This window comes from Lontra canadensis, unplaced genomic scaffold, assembly GCF_010015895.1.
Source record: "Lontra canadensis isolate GAN:19392208 unplaced genomic scaffold, GSC_riverotter_1.0 scaffold1437, whole genome shotgun sequence".
Lineage (NCBI taxonomy): Eukaryota > Metazoa > Chordata > Mammalia > Carnivora > Mustelidae > Lontra > Lontra canadensis.
In genome coordinates this window covers 1-11,621 of record NW_022632421.1, presented here as the reverse complement: position 1 = coordinate 11,621, position 11,621 = coordinate 1, and the positions used below count along the sequence as shown (strand labels likewise).

General features: G+C 40.8%; 1 pseudogene; it reads right to left on the bottom strand.

The window, feature by feature from the left end:
* Positions 1-9,729: 9,729 nt before the first annotated feature.
* LOC116863519 lies at positions 9,730-10,709 on the bottom strand (annotated as a pseudogene).
* Between the last annotated feature and the right edge of the window lie 912 nt (positions 10,710-11,621).

The window sequence follows — 11,621 nt, the reverse complement described above, 5'->3', positions numbered from 1 at the left end:
AATGGCAAGATTTCATTTCTTTTGATGGCTGCATAGTATTCCATTGTGTATATATACCACATCTTCTTTATCCATTCTTCTGTTGATGGACATCTAGGTTCTTTCCATAGTCTGGCTATTGTAGACATTGCTGCTATAAACATTCGGGTGCACGTGCCCCTTCGGATCACTACGTTTGTATCTTTAGGGTAAATACCCAGCAGTGCAATTGCTGGGTCATAGGGTAGTTCTATTTTCAACATTTTGAGGAACCTCTATGCTGTTTTCCAGAGTGGTTGCACCAGCTTGCATTCCCACCAACAGTGTAGGAGGGTTCCCCTTTCTCTGCATCCTCGCCAGCATCTGTCATTTCCTGACTTGTTAATTTTAGCCATTCTGACTGGTGTGAGGTGGTATCTCATTGTGGTTTTGATTTGTATTTCCCTGATGCCGAGTGATGTGGAGCACTTTTTCATGTGTCTGTTGGCCATCTGGATGTCTTCTTTGCAGAAATGTCTGTTCATGTCTTCTGCCCATTTCTTGAGTGGATTATTTGTTCTTTGGGTGTTGAGTTTGCTAAGTTCTTTATAGATTCTGGACACTAGCCCTTTATCTGATATGTCGTTTGCAAATATCTTCTCCCATTCTGTCAGTTGTCTTTTGGTTTTGTGAACTGTTTCCTTTGCTGTGCAAAAGCTTTTGATCTTGATAAAATCCCAATAGTTCATTTTTGCCCTTGCTTCCCTTGCCTTTGGCGATGTTCCTAGGAAGATGTTGCTGCGGCTGAGGTCGAAGAGGTTGCTGCCTGTGTTCTCCTCAAGGATGTTGATGGATTCCTTTCTCACATTGAGGTCCTTCATCCATTTTGAGTCTATTTTCGTGTGTGGTGTAAGGAAATGATCCAATTTCATTTTTCTGCATGTGGCTGTCCAATTTTCCCAACACCATTTATTGAAGAGGCTGTCTTTTTTCCATTGGACATTCTTTCCTGCTTTGTCGAAGATTAGTTGACCATAGAGTTGAGGGTCTATTTCTGGGCTCTCTATTCTGTTCCATTGATCTATGTGTCTGTTTTTGTGCCAGTACCATGCTGTCTTGATGATGACAGCTTTGTAATAGAGCTTGAAGTCCGGGATTGTGATGCCACCAACTTTGGCTTTCTTTTTCAATATTCCTTTGGCTATTCAAGGTCTTTTCTGGTTCCATATAAATTTTAGGATTATTTGTTCCATTTCTTTGAAAAAAATGGATGGTACTTTGATAGGAATTGCATTAAATGTGTAGATTGCTTTAGGTAGCATAGACATTTTCACAATATTTATTCTTCCAATCCAGGAGCATGGAACATTTTTCCATTTCTTTGTGTCTTCCTCAATTTCTTTCATGAGTACTTTATAGTTTTCTGGGTATAGATTCTTAGTCTCTTTGGTTAGGTTTATTCCTAGGTATCTTATAGTTTTGGGTGCAATTGTAAATGGGATGGACTCCTTAATTTCTCTTCCTTCTGTCTTGTTGTTGGTGTAGAGAAATGCGACTGATTTCTGTGCATTGATTTTATATCCTGACACTTTACTGAATTCCTGTACAAGTTCTAGCAGTTTGGGAGTGGAGTCTTTTGGGTTTTCCACATATAGTATCATATCATCTGCGAAGAGTGATAGTTTGACTTCTTCTTTGCCGATTTGGATGCCTTTAATTTCTTTTTGTTGTCTGATTGCTGAGGCTAGGACTTCTAGTACTATGTTGAATAGCAGTGGTGATAACGGACATCCCTGCCGTGTTCCTGACCTTAGCGGAAAAGCTTTCAGTTTTTCTCCATTGAGAATGATATTTGCGATGGGTTTTTCATAGATGGCTTTGATAATATTGAGGTATGTGCCCTCTATCCCTACACTTTGAAGAGTTTTGATCAGGAAGGGATGCTGTACTTTATCAAATGCTTTTTCAGCATCTATGGAGAGTATCATATGGTTCCTGTTCTTTCTTTTATTAATGTGTTGTATCACATTGATTGATTTGCGGATGTTGAACCAACCTTGCAGCACTGGAATAAATCCCACTTGGTCGTGGTGAATAATCCTTTTAATGTACTGTAGAATCCTAGTGGATAATATTTTGGTGAGAATTTTTGCATCTGTGTTCATCAAGGATATTGGTCTATAGTTCTCTTTTTTGATGGGATCCTTGTCTGGTTTTGGGATCAAGGTGATGCTGGCCTCATAAAATGAGTTTGGAAGTTTTCCTTCCATTTCTATTTTTTGGAACAGTCTCAGGAGAATAGGAATTAGTTCTTCTTTAAATGTTTGGTAGAATTCCCCCGGGAAGCCGACTGGCACTGGGCTTTTGTTTGTTTGGAGATTTTTGATGACTGTTTCAATCTCTTTACTGGTTATGGGTCTGTTCAGGCTTTCTATTTCCTCCTGGTTCAGTTGTGGTAGTTTATATGTCTCTAGGAATGTATCCATTTCTTCCAGATTGTCAAATTTGTTGGCATAGAGTTGCTCATAAAATGTTCTTATGATTGTCTGTATTTCTTTGGTGTTAGTTGTCATCTCTCCTCTTTCATTCATGATTTTATTGATTTGGGTCCTTTCTCTTTTCTTTTTGATAAGTCTGGCCAGGGGCTTATCAATCTTATTAATTCTTTCAAAGAACCAGCTCCTAGTTTTGTTGATTTGTTCTATTGTTTTTTTGGTTTCTATTTCATTGATTTCTACTCTGATCTTTATGATTTCTCTTCTCCTGATGGGTTTAGGGTTTCTTTCTTGTTCTTTCTCCAGCTCCTTTAGGTGTAGGGTTAAGTTGTGTATCTGAGACCTTTCTTGTTTCTTGAGGAAGGCCTCTTCCGCTATATATTTTCCTCTCAGGACTGCCTTTGTTGTGTCCCACAGACTTTGAACCGTTGTATTTTCATTATCATTTGTTTCCATGAATTTTTTCAATTCTTCTTTAATTTCCTGGTTGACCCATTCATTCTTTAGAAGGATGCTGTTTAGTCGCCATATATTTGGGTTCTTTCCAAATTTCCTCTTGCGATTGAGTTCTAGCTTCAGAGCATTGTGGTCTGAAAATATGCAGGGAATGATCCCAATTTTTTGATAACAGTTAAGACCTGATTTAGAACCAAGGATGTGATCTATTCTGGAGAATGTTCCATGTGCACTAGAGAAGAATGTGTATTCTGTTGCTTTGGGATGAAATGTTCTGAATATATCTGTGATATCCATCTGGTCCAGTGTGTCATTTAAGGCCTTTATTTCCTTGTTGATCTTTTGCTTGCATGATCTGTCCATTTCAGTGAGGGGAGTGTTAAAGTCCCCTACTATTATTGTATTACTGTCGATGTGTTTCTTTGATTTTGTTATTAATTGGTTTATATAGTTGGCTGCTCCCACGTTAGGGGCATAGATATTTACAATTGTTAGATCTTCTTGTTGGACAGATCCTTTGAGTATGATATAGTGTCCTTCTTCATCTCTTATTACAGTCTTTGGCTTAAAATCTAATTGATCTGATATAAGGATTGCCACTCCTGCTTTTTTCTGATGTCCATTAGCATGGTAAATTCTTTTCCACCCCCTCACTTTAAATCTGAAGGTGTCTTCGGGTTTAAAATGAGTTTCTTGTAGGCAACATATAGATGGGTTCTGTTTTTTTATCCATTCTGATACCCTGTGTCTTTTGATTGGGGCATTTAGCCCATTAACATTCAGGGTAACTATTGAGAGATATGAATTTAGTGCCATTGTATTGCCTGTAAGGTGACTGTTATTATATATTGTTTCTGTTCCTTTCTGATCTACTACTTTTAGGGTCTCTCTTTGCTTAGAGGACCCCTTTCAATATTTCCTGTAGAGCTGGCTTGGTGTTTGCAAATTCTTTCAGTTTTTGTTTGTCCTGGAAGCTTTTAATCTCTCCTTCTATTTTCAATGATAGCCTAGCTGGATATAGTATTCTTGGCTGCATGTTTTTCTCGTTTAGTACTCTGAATATATCATGCCAGCTCTTTCTGGCCTGCCAGGTATCTGTGGATAAGTCTGCTGCCAACCTAATATTTTTACCATTGTATGTTACAGGCTTCTTTTCCCGGGCTGCTTTCAGGATTTTCTCTTTGTCACTAAGACTTGTAAATTTGACTATTAGGTGACGGGGTGTGGACCTATTCTTATTGATTTTGAGGGGGGTTCTCTGAACCTCCTGGATTTTGATGCTTGTTCCCTTTGCCATATTGGGGAAATTCTCTCCAATAATTCTCTCCAATATACCTTCTGCTCCCCTCTCTCTTTCTTCTTCTTCTGGAATCCCAATTATTCTAATGTTGTTTCGTCTTATGGTGTCACTTATCTCTCGAATTCTGCCCTCGTGGTCCAGTAGTTGTTTGTCCCTCTTTTGTTCAGCTTCCTTATTCTCTGTCATTTGGTCTTCTATATCGCTAATTCTTTCTTCTGCCTCATTTATCCTAGCAGTGAGAGCCTCCATTTTTGATTGCACCTCATTAATAGCTTTTTTTATTTCAACTTGATTAGATTTTAGTTCTTTTATTTCTCCAGAAAGGGCTTTTATATCTCCCGAGAGGGTTTCTCTAATATCTTCCATGCCTTTTTCGAGCCCAGCTAGAACCTTGAGAATCGTCATTCTGAATTCTAGATCTGACATATTACCAATGTCTGTATTGATTAGGTCCCTAGCCTTCGGTACTGCCTCTTGTTCTTTTTTTTGTGGTGAATTTTTCTGCCTTGTCATTTTGTCCAGATAAGAGTATATGGAGGAACAAGTAAAATACTAAAAGTGTGGCAACAACCCCAGGAAAATATGCTTTAGCCAAATCAGAAGAGATCCCAAATCGTGAGGTGGGGTAAGGGGATAAAAAGAGGTTCAGAAAGAAAAAAAAAAGAAAAAAGAAAAAAGAAACAAATAAAAAAAAGAAAACCAATAATGAAAAAATATGAAAAGGAAAAAAAAATATATATATATATATTAGATAAACTAGTTAAAAAACGTTAAAAAAAGAAAAGGGTAAAAGTTAAAAAAATTAGCAGAAGAAGAGAAAAAAAATTGAAAAAGAAAAAAAATTAACTGCATGGCTAAAGAATCATGGGGAGAAAGCCATGAGTTCCGTGCTTTGCTTTCTCCTCCTCTGGAATTCCGCTGCTCTCCTTGGTATTGAAACTGCACTCCTTGGTAGGTGAACTTGGTCCTGGCTGGATTTCTTATTGATCTTCTGGGGGAGGGGCCTGTTGTAGTGATTCTCAAGTGTCTTTGCCCCAGGCGGAGTTGCACCGCCCTTACCAGGGGCCGGGCTGCGTAATCCGCTCGGGTTTGCTTTTGGGAGCTTTTGTTCCCTGAGCGCTTTCCGTAGAGTTCTGGAGGACGGGAATGAAGATGGTGGCCTCCAGGTCTCTGGCCCGGAGGAGCCGAGAGTCCGGGGCCCCACTCCTCAGTGCGCCCTCAGAGAACAGCGCCCAATTACTCCCGTCACCCTGTCTCCGGCCTCGCTCTGAGCTGACCAAGCCTGCGACCGGTTCAAGGTAACCCCGAGCTGAGTGTCACTCCTCGGCTCTGTCTCTGTAGCCGGCTTCCCCATTCTAATACCTGCAAGCTCTGCGACACTCAGACACTCCCGATCCTTCTGTGACCCTGCGGGACCTGAGGCCACACCGACCCCGCGTGGGCTTCACCCCGGTTTAGCCTCTGGAGCGATGTCCCTCAGCGGAACAGACTTTTAAAAGTCCTGATTTTGTGCTCTGTTGCTCCGCCGCTTGCCGGGAGCCGGCCCCTCCCCCCGCGGTCTATCTTCCCGTCGCTTTGGATTCACTTCTCCGCCAGTCCTACCTTTCAGAAAGTGGTTGATTTTCTATTTCTAGAATTGCTGTTCTTCTTCTCTTCGATCTCCTGTTGGATTTGTAGGTGTTTGCAATCTTTAGATAAGCTCTCTAGCTGATCTCCAGCAACCTGAAGTAGTCTCAGCCTGCTACTTCTCCGCCATCTTGACTCCTCCTCTCTGTGGCATGGTTTTTAAAGCAGTCTTGCTAGAGTTGAGTCTTCCTGCCCCCTACCAAGGGCCTGGACTCTGAGGAAAGAGGTTTTTCAGGCTTTTGTTCTCTGGAGGTATTTTTTTTTTCCTCACCTTGGTGGCTTTTGGCAGTTCCTCAAGGTTTAGAGGAAAGCAAACTGCACCAAACTTCCATCTCAAAGAGAAGCCTCAGTCTCTTCCCCTCTGTAAACTCATAAACTTCCCCTGTGCCACCTCCAACAGGGAGAGCATGTCCCCAGCCATAGCCTCAGGAGTCACAAGTGCTCCTGGTTTTATGCTGGTGCTACTAAAACCATGAGCAGTATTAGTCCATTGAGCTGGCTTCCAGTGGCTGCCTTTGCCCTGCTGTCTGGAAAGGTCCAGATTGCTGGAGCCATTCCAACCAGAGATAGCATGCACTGAGATTTTCCTGTTGTCAGGGGCTGGCAGTGTTCAGACTCTGGTCCTAGAGAACACCAGAATGAGCCCACACGGACCTCTCTCAGAGGAGGGCGTGGAGCCATGTGGAGCACGACTCTGAACCTGGTTGCACAGTGCACATGCAGAGTGCAAAATGCTGTGGTTCTAGAGAGCCAGCTGGCATTCACAACAGACTCAAAGGCACTGGCACCCAGATGCTCTCACATGGGCTGGCGGCTCAGGGACCAAGGCCGGGGTGCTTTGCCACACTATCTCTGGCAGGGGCCAGTGGCTGTCCTGGGTCTGTGGGCCTAAGCCCGTGCCTCTAACTGCCAGATTCCACCAATTTCCCCTTAAGATCTTTTGCTCTTTTCAAGTGCTTTTAACCAGACTCCAAGTTAATGCTGGTTCTCAATCATAGGGCACTCTTGTATTGGGGTATTACTTTCCAGTGGGTCACTTCTGGTGGCTTCCTTCCCCTTTTGTTTATCTTCCAATATCAGTCTGATGTTCCCATTCTGCTTTGCCTGTCCACTGGCATCTTCTGCCCCCATAGAGATCCAGAAGTGTGTAATCCTACATCTCAGGCTGATTTCATGTGTGTTCAGAGTGATCTGGTAGATAATAAACTCACTTTAGGGGACCAGTTGAAACAGCATCTCCTACTTCTCTGCCATCTTGACCCCCTCCCTCTATTTATTTATTTATCTTACCCTCACTGAAGTTCTTTCTTTCTGACTGGACATGAGAACAAGATTAAGTGGACCAGTGCTGGCTTTATTTCTTTATAAGCGATAATTTGAGTCTTTTTTTTTCCCATTAAGTATGATTGTTAGTTCATAATAAATTCACAAAAAGCTATACAAGGAAATATCTACTGATAAGGCATCTGCCAATCAATTCATGTTTTAAGGTTAAACTCTACCAAATGGCACTATGTCATTATAAGCATTCAACTTTTGTTTTCTTTTTTTCAAGTTTACCAGTTCTTTAGTATTTCTTTTTCCTAGCAAAGGATGGTATATGATCACAAAGTAAGGCCTAAAGGCCATTTATAGTTGCTCCCAGTATTATGCTGCATGGGACTCTTTTTTTTAATTTTTTAAATTTATTTTCAGTGTAACAGTATTCATTGTTTTTGCACCACACCCAGTGCTCCATGCAATCCGTGCCCTCTCCAATACCCACCACCTGGTTCCCCCAACCTCCCACCCCCTGCCCCTTCAAAACCTTCAGATTGTTTTTCAGAGTCCATAGTCTATCATGGTTCATCTCCCCTTCCAATTTCCCTCAGCTCCCTTCTCCTCTCCATCTCCCCATGTCCTCCATGTTATTTGTTATGCTCCACAAATAAGTGAAACCATATGATAATTGACTATCTCTGCTAGACTTATTTCACTCAGCATAATCTCTTCCAGTCCCATCCATGTTGCTACAAAAGTTGGGTATTCGTCCTTTCTGATGGAGGCATAATACTCCATAGTGTATATGGACCATCTTCCTTATCCATTCGTCCGTTGAAGGGCATCTTGGTTCTTTCCACAGTTTGGTGACCGTGGCCATTGCTGCTATAAACATTGGGGTATAGATGGCCCTTCTTTTCACTACATCTGTATCTTTGGGATAAATACCCTGTAGTGCAATTGCAGGGTCATAGCGAAAATGAACTTTTGGGACTTCATCAAAATCAAAAGCTTCTGCACAGCAAAGGAAACAGTCAACAAAACAAAGAGGCAACCCACGGAATGGGAGAAGATATTTGCAAATGACAGTACAGACAAAAGGTTGATATCCAGGATCTATAAAGAACTCCTCAAACTCAACACACACAAAACAGACAATCATATCAAAAAGTGGGCAGAAGATATGAACAGACACTTCTCCAATGAAGACATACAAATGGCTATCAGACACATGAAAGAATGTTCATCATCACTAGCCATCAGGGAGATTCAAATGAAAACCACACTGAGATACCACTTTACACCACTTAGAACGGCCAAAATTAGCAAGACAGGAAACAACATGTGTTGGAGGGGATGTGGAGAAAGGGGAACCCTCTAACACTGTTGGTGGGAATGCAAGTTGGTGCAGCCACTTTGGAAAGCAGTGTGGAGATTCGTCAAGAAATTAAAAATAGAGCTTCCCTATGACCCTGCAGCTGCATGGGACTCTTAAGAGCTGATATAAACCATACTGAACAATGTCAAATGGAACCATACCTGATCACATTAAAATAGTCTCCAATAGCTTCTTCTTGGCTGATTTTGTGTTGATCTTATTAAAATTACAGTATAAAAGATTGCAGTTTTTGTAGACTTGTAGTTTTAGGGGATTGTTATGTTCATATGGATATATTTTCATTCACCAAATGTCTCTATATTAATGTTCTTTGTATAAACATGGCTGACAAAATTTTAAAAGGCACAAAAGGGTGAAAATGAGAAAGTTTTTAACTTTCAGTGAAGAATACCAAAGCAAGTATCTTTCATGAAGAAAAGCAGAGAAAAATGTTCAGTAATTCATGAGCAACTTGAGCTAAAACAAACACCTTACATCAGTTAGAATTACAAAAATTTACAGGACAGGAAACAACAAATGTTGGAGAGGTTGTATAAAAAGGAACCTTCTTACACTATTGGTGGGAATGCAAGTTGGTGCAGCCACTTTGGAAAAGTGTGTGGAGATTCCTCAAAAAATTAAAAATAGAGCTACCCTATGACCCAGAAATTGAACTACTGAATATTTACTCCAAAGAAACAGATGCAGTGAAAAGAAGGGCCATATGTATCCCAATGTTCATAGCAGCAATGCTCACAATGACCAAACTGTGGAAATAGCAGAGATGCCCTGTAACAGATGTATTTATACCTTCATAAACAAAGAACTCCACCTGTAGCCTCTGTCCTTTTTACCATCGAGTGGGGCAAAATGTCTGATAAAATGTAAAATGCAGCAGGGCACCTGGGTGGCTCAGATGGTTAAGCGTGCTTCAGCTCAGGTCATGATCCCAGCATCCTGGGATCAAGCCCCTCATTGGTCTCCTGGATCAGCAAGGAGTCTTCTTCTCCCTCTCTCTGCTTGTCCCCCTGCTCATGCTCTTTCACCCAGTATCTGTCTCAAATAAACAAACAAACAAACAAATAAATAAAATCCTTTTAAAAATTTCTTTAAAAAATGTAAAATGCAGCATATGCAATCATGTAATCTAAAAACTTTTCATGATAACTTGTCACAAATTACATTTGACAGCTCACCACAACAATGGAAAACTGTCCCCTTGTTGGTTCACACAGTACTTGAGACCCAAAGTGAGGTCACCAGTAAAATGATCTGGATAAATAGTCTGCAGCTGTGCTTAGCCAGCTAGCTCCACCCTCTCTCTGGGTGTGAGCTGACCTGGGACACTGCTTTTTCTTGCTTCTTTGTGGGACTATTATCCCCAGGCAGGTAGTTGGGCACTTCTGTGTTCTGTTCTACTTCCACAGGTATATCTTGGAATGGGACCAGCATCTCTTCTCCAATTTCACTTTTCACAACATGCTGAGCCTTCATAACCTTGATTGATGCTATTACTGATGCCAAGGCCTCTGCTTTCAAATCCAAATGGTTCCACACCACACATCTTTAAACAGCCATTTGAAAAATAAAGCTAATAACACCTTTAATTTTTTTTAACTTTAAAAATTTTTATTTATTTTTTTAAATTTCTTTTCAGTGTACCAGAATTCATTGTTTATGTACCACACCCAGTGTTCCATGCAATACGTGCCCTCCATAATACCCACCACCAGGTTCACCCAACCTCCCACGTCCCGCCCCTTCAAAACCCTCAGATTGTTTTTTAGAGTCCATAGTCTCTCATGGCTCGTCTCCCACTACAATTTCCCCCAACTCCCTTCTCCCCTCCATCTTCCCATGTACACCTTTAATTCTTAACAAAGTCTCTTCACAGAGATTTCTCTGAGACATATCATCAAGACCATCTATGTACAAAACTACTGTTTCGGCACGTTTGTTTGTAGTTCCCAGAAAAAACTGAGATTTCCTTATGTGTGAATTTACCATCTGCCATATTTGGAAAACCAAAGAATGTAATAAATTTCAGAAGCCAGCAGTTTTGTTTCTCCTGGAGCTGTAGTCTTCTATATAACATTTTGCAAGCTTAACATCATATGTTTTCCTTTCATCTTTTCTCTGTTGGCAGGCATTCTGCTAAGTACTAAAGAGTGAGCAAAGTGGAATGGACAACAGGGGGGTTGGGATGGTTCATAAACAAATAAGACCAGGCAGACATGTCTGATCCTGGACATTGGCTCTTCTATTTAATGTATCTGCTGCTAGATCCCATAGCTGGTTAACTACTGAGAGATTATCAGGTTCTTCATTCATGGTGGAGGAGGAAGAATTCATCTGTTATGCCATACACGTGAACAAAATCTTCTTAAATTTGTGCCAAAGCTTTAGGAGTCCAGAGCCTGTTGCACCATCAGGGTCATATCAACAAATGAGGCAGAGGGACCCTGGAGCCACACAGTGGATCCCTCAATTAGTAACCATGGCCTCAGTGATGACAAAGGACCAGGTTAGCTCTAGAAGCCAAAGAGCAAATATATGTAATATGTAAATAATTTTTGAAACTAGGTGATGGGTTCACAGGGTTCACTTTACTATTCTTACTACTTTTGTATACTTTTGTATACTTTTGAAAATTCCCATATAGAAAAGTTTTTAAAAAGTTTTAAAAAAACTTTTTTTAAAAAATCTTTAAAAAAAAGAAAAGTTTTTAAAAAGTTTTTTTTTTATAATTTTATTTTTTATAAACATATATATATATATTTTTTTTTTCCCCCAGGGGTACAGGTCTGTGAATCTCCACGTTTACAAACTTCACAGCACTCACCATAGCACATACCCTACCCAATGTCCATAACCCCCCCCCAACCCCCCTCTGCCCAGCAACCCTCAGTTTGTTTTGTGAGATTAAGAGTCACTTATGGTTTGTCTCCCTCCCAATCCCAACTTGTTTCATTTACTCTTCTCCTACCACATTAACCCCCCATGTTGCATCTCCTCTCCCTCATATCAGGGAGATCATATGATAGTTGTCTTTCTCCGATTGACTTATTTCGCTAAGCATGATACCCTCTAGTTCCATCCATGTTGTCGCAAATGGCAAGATTTCATTTCTTTTGATGGCTGCATAGTA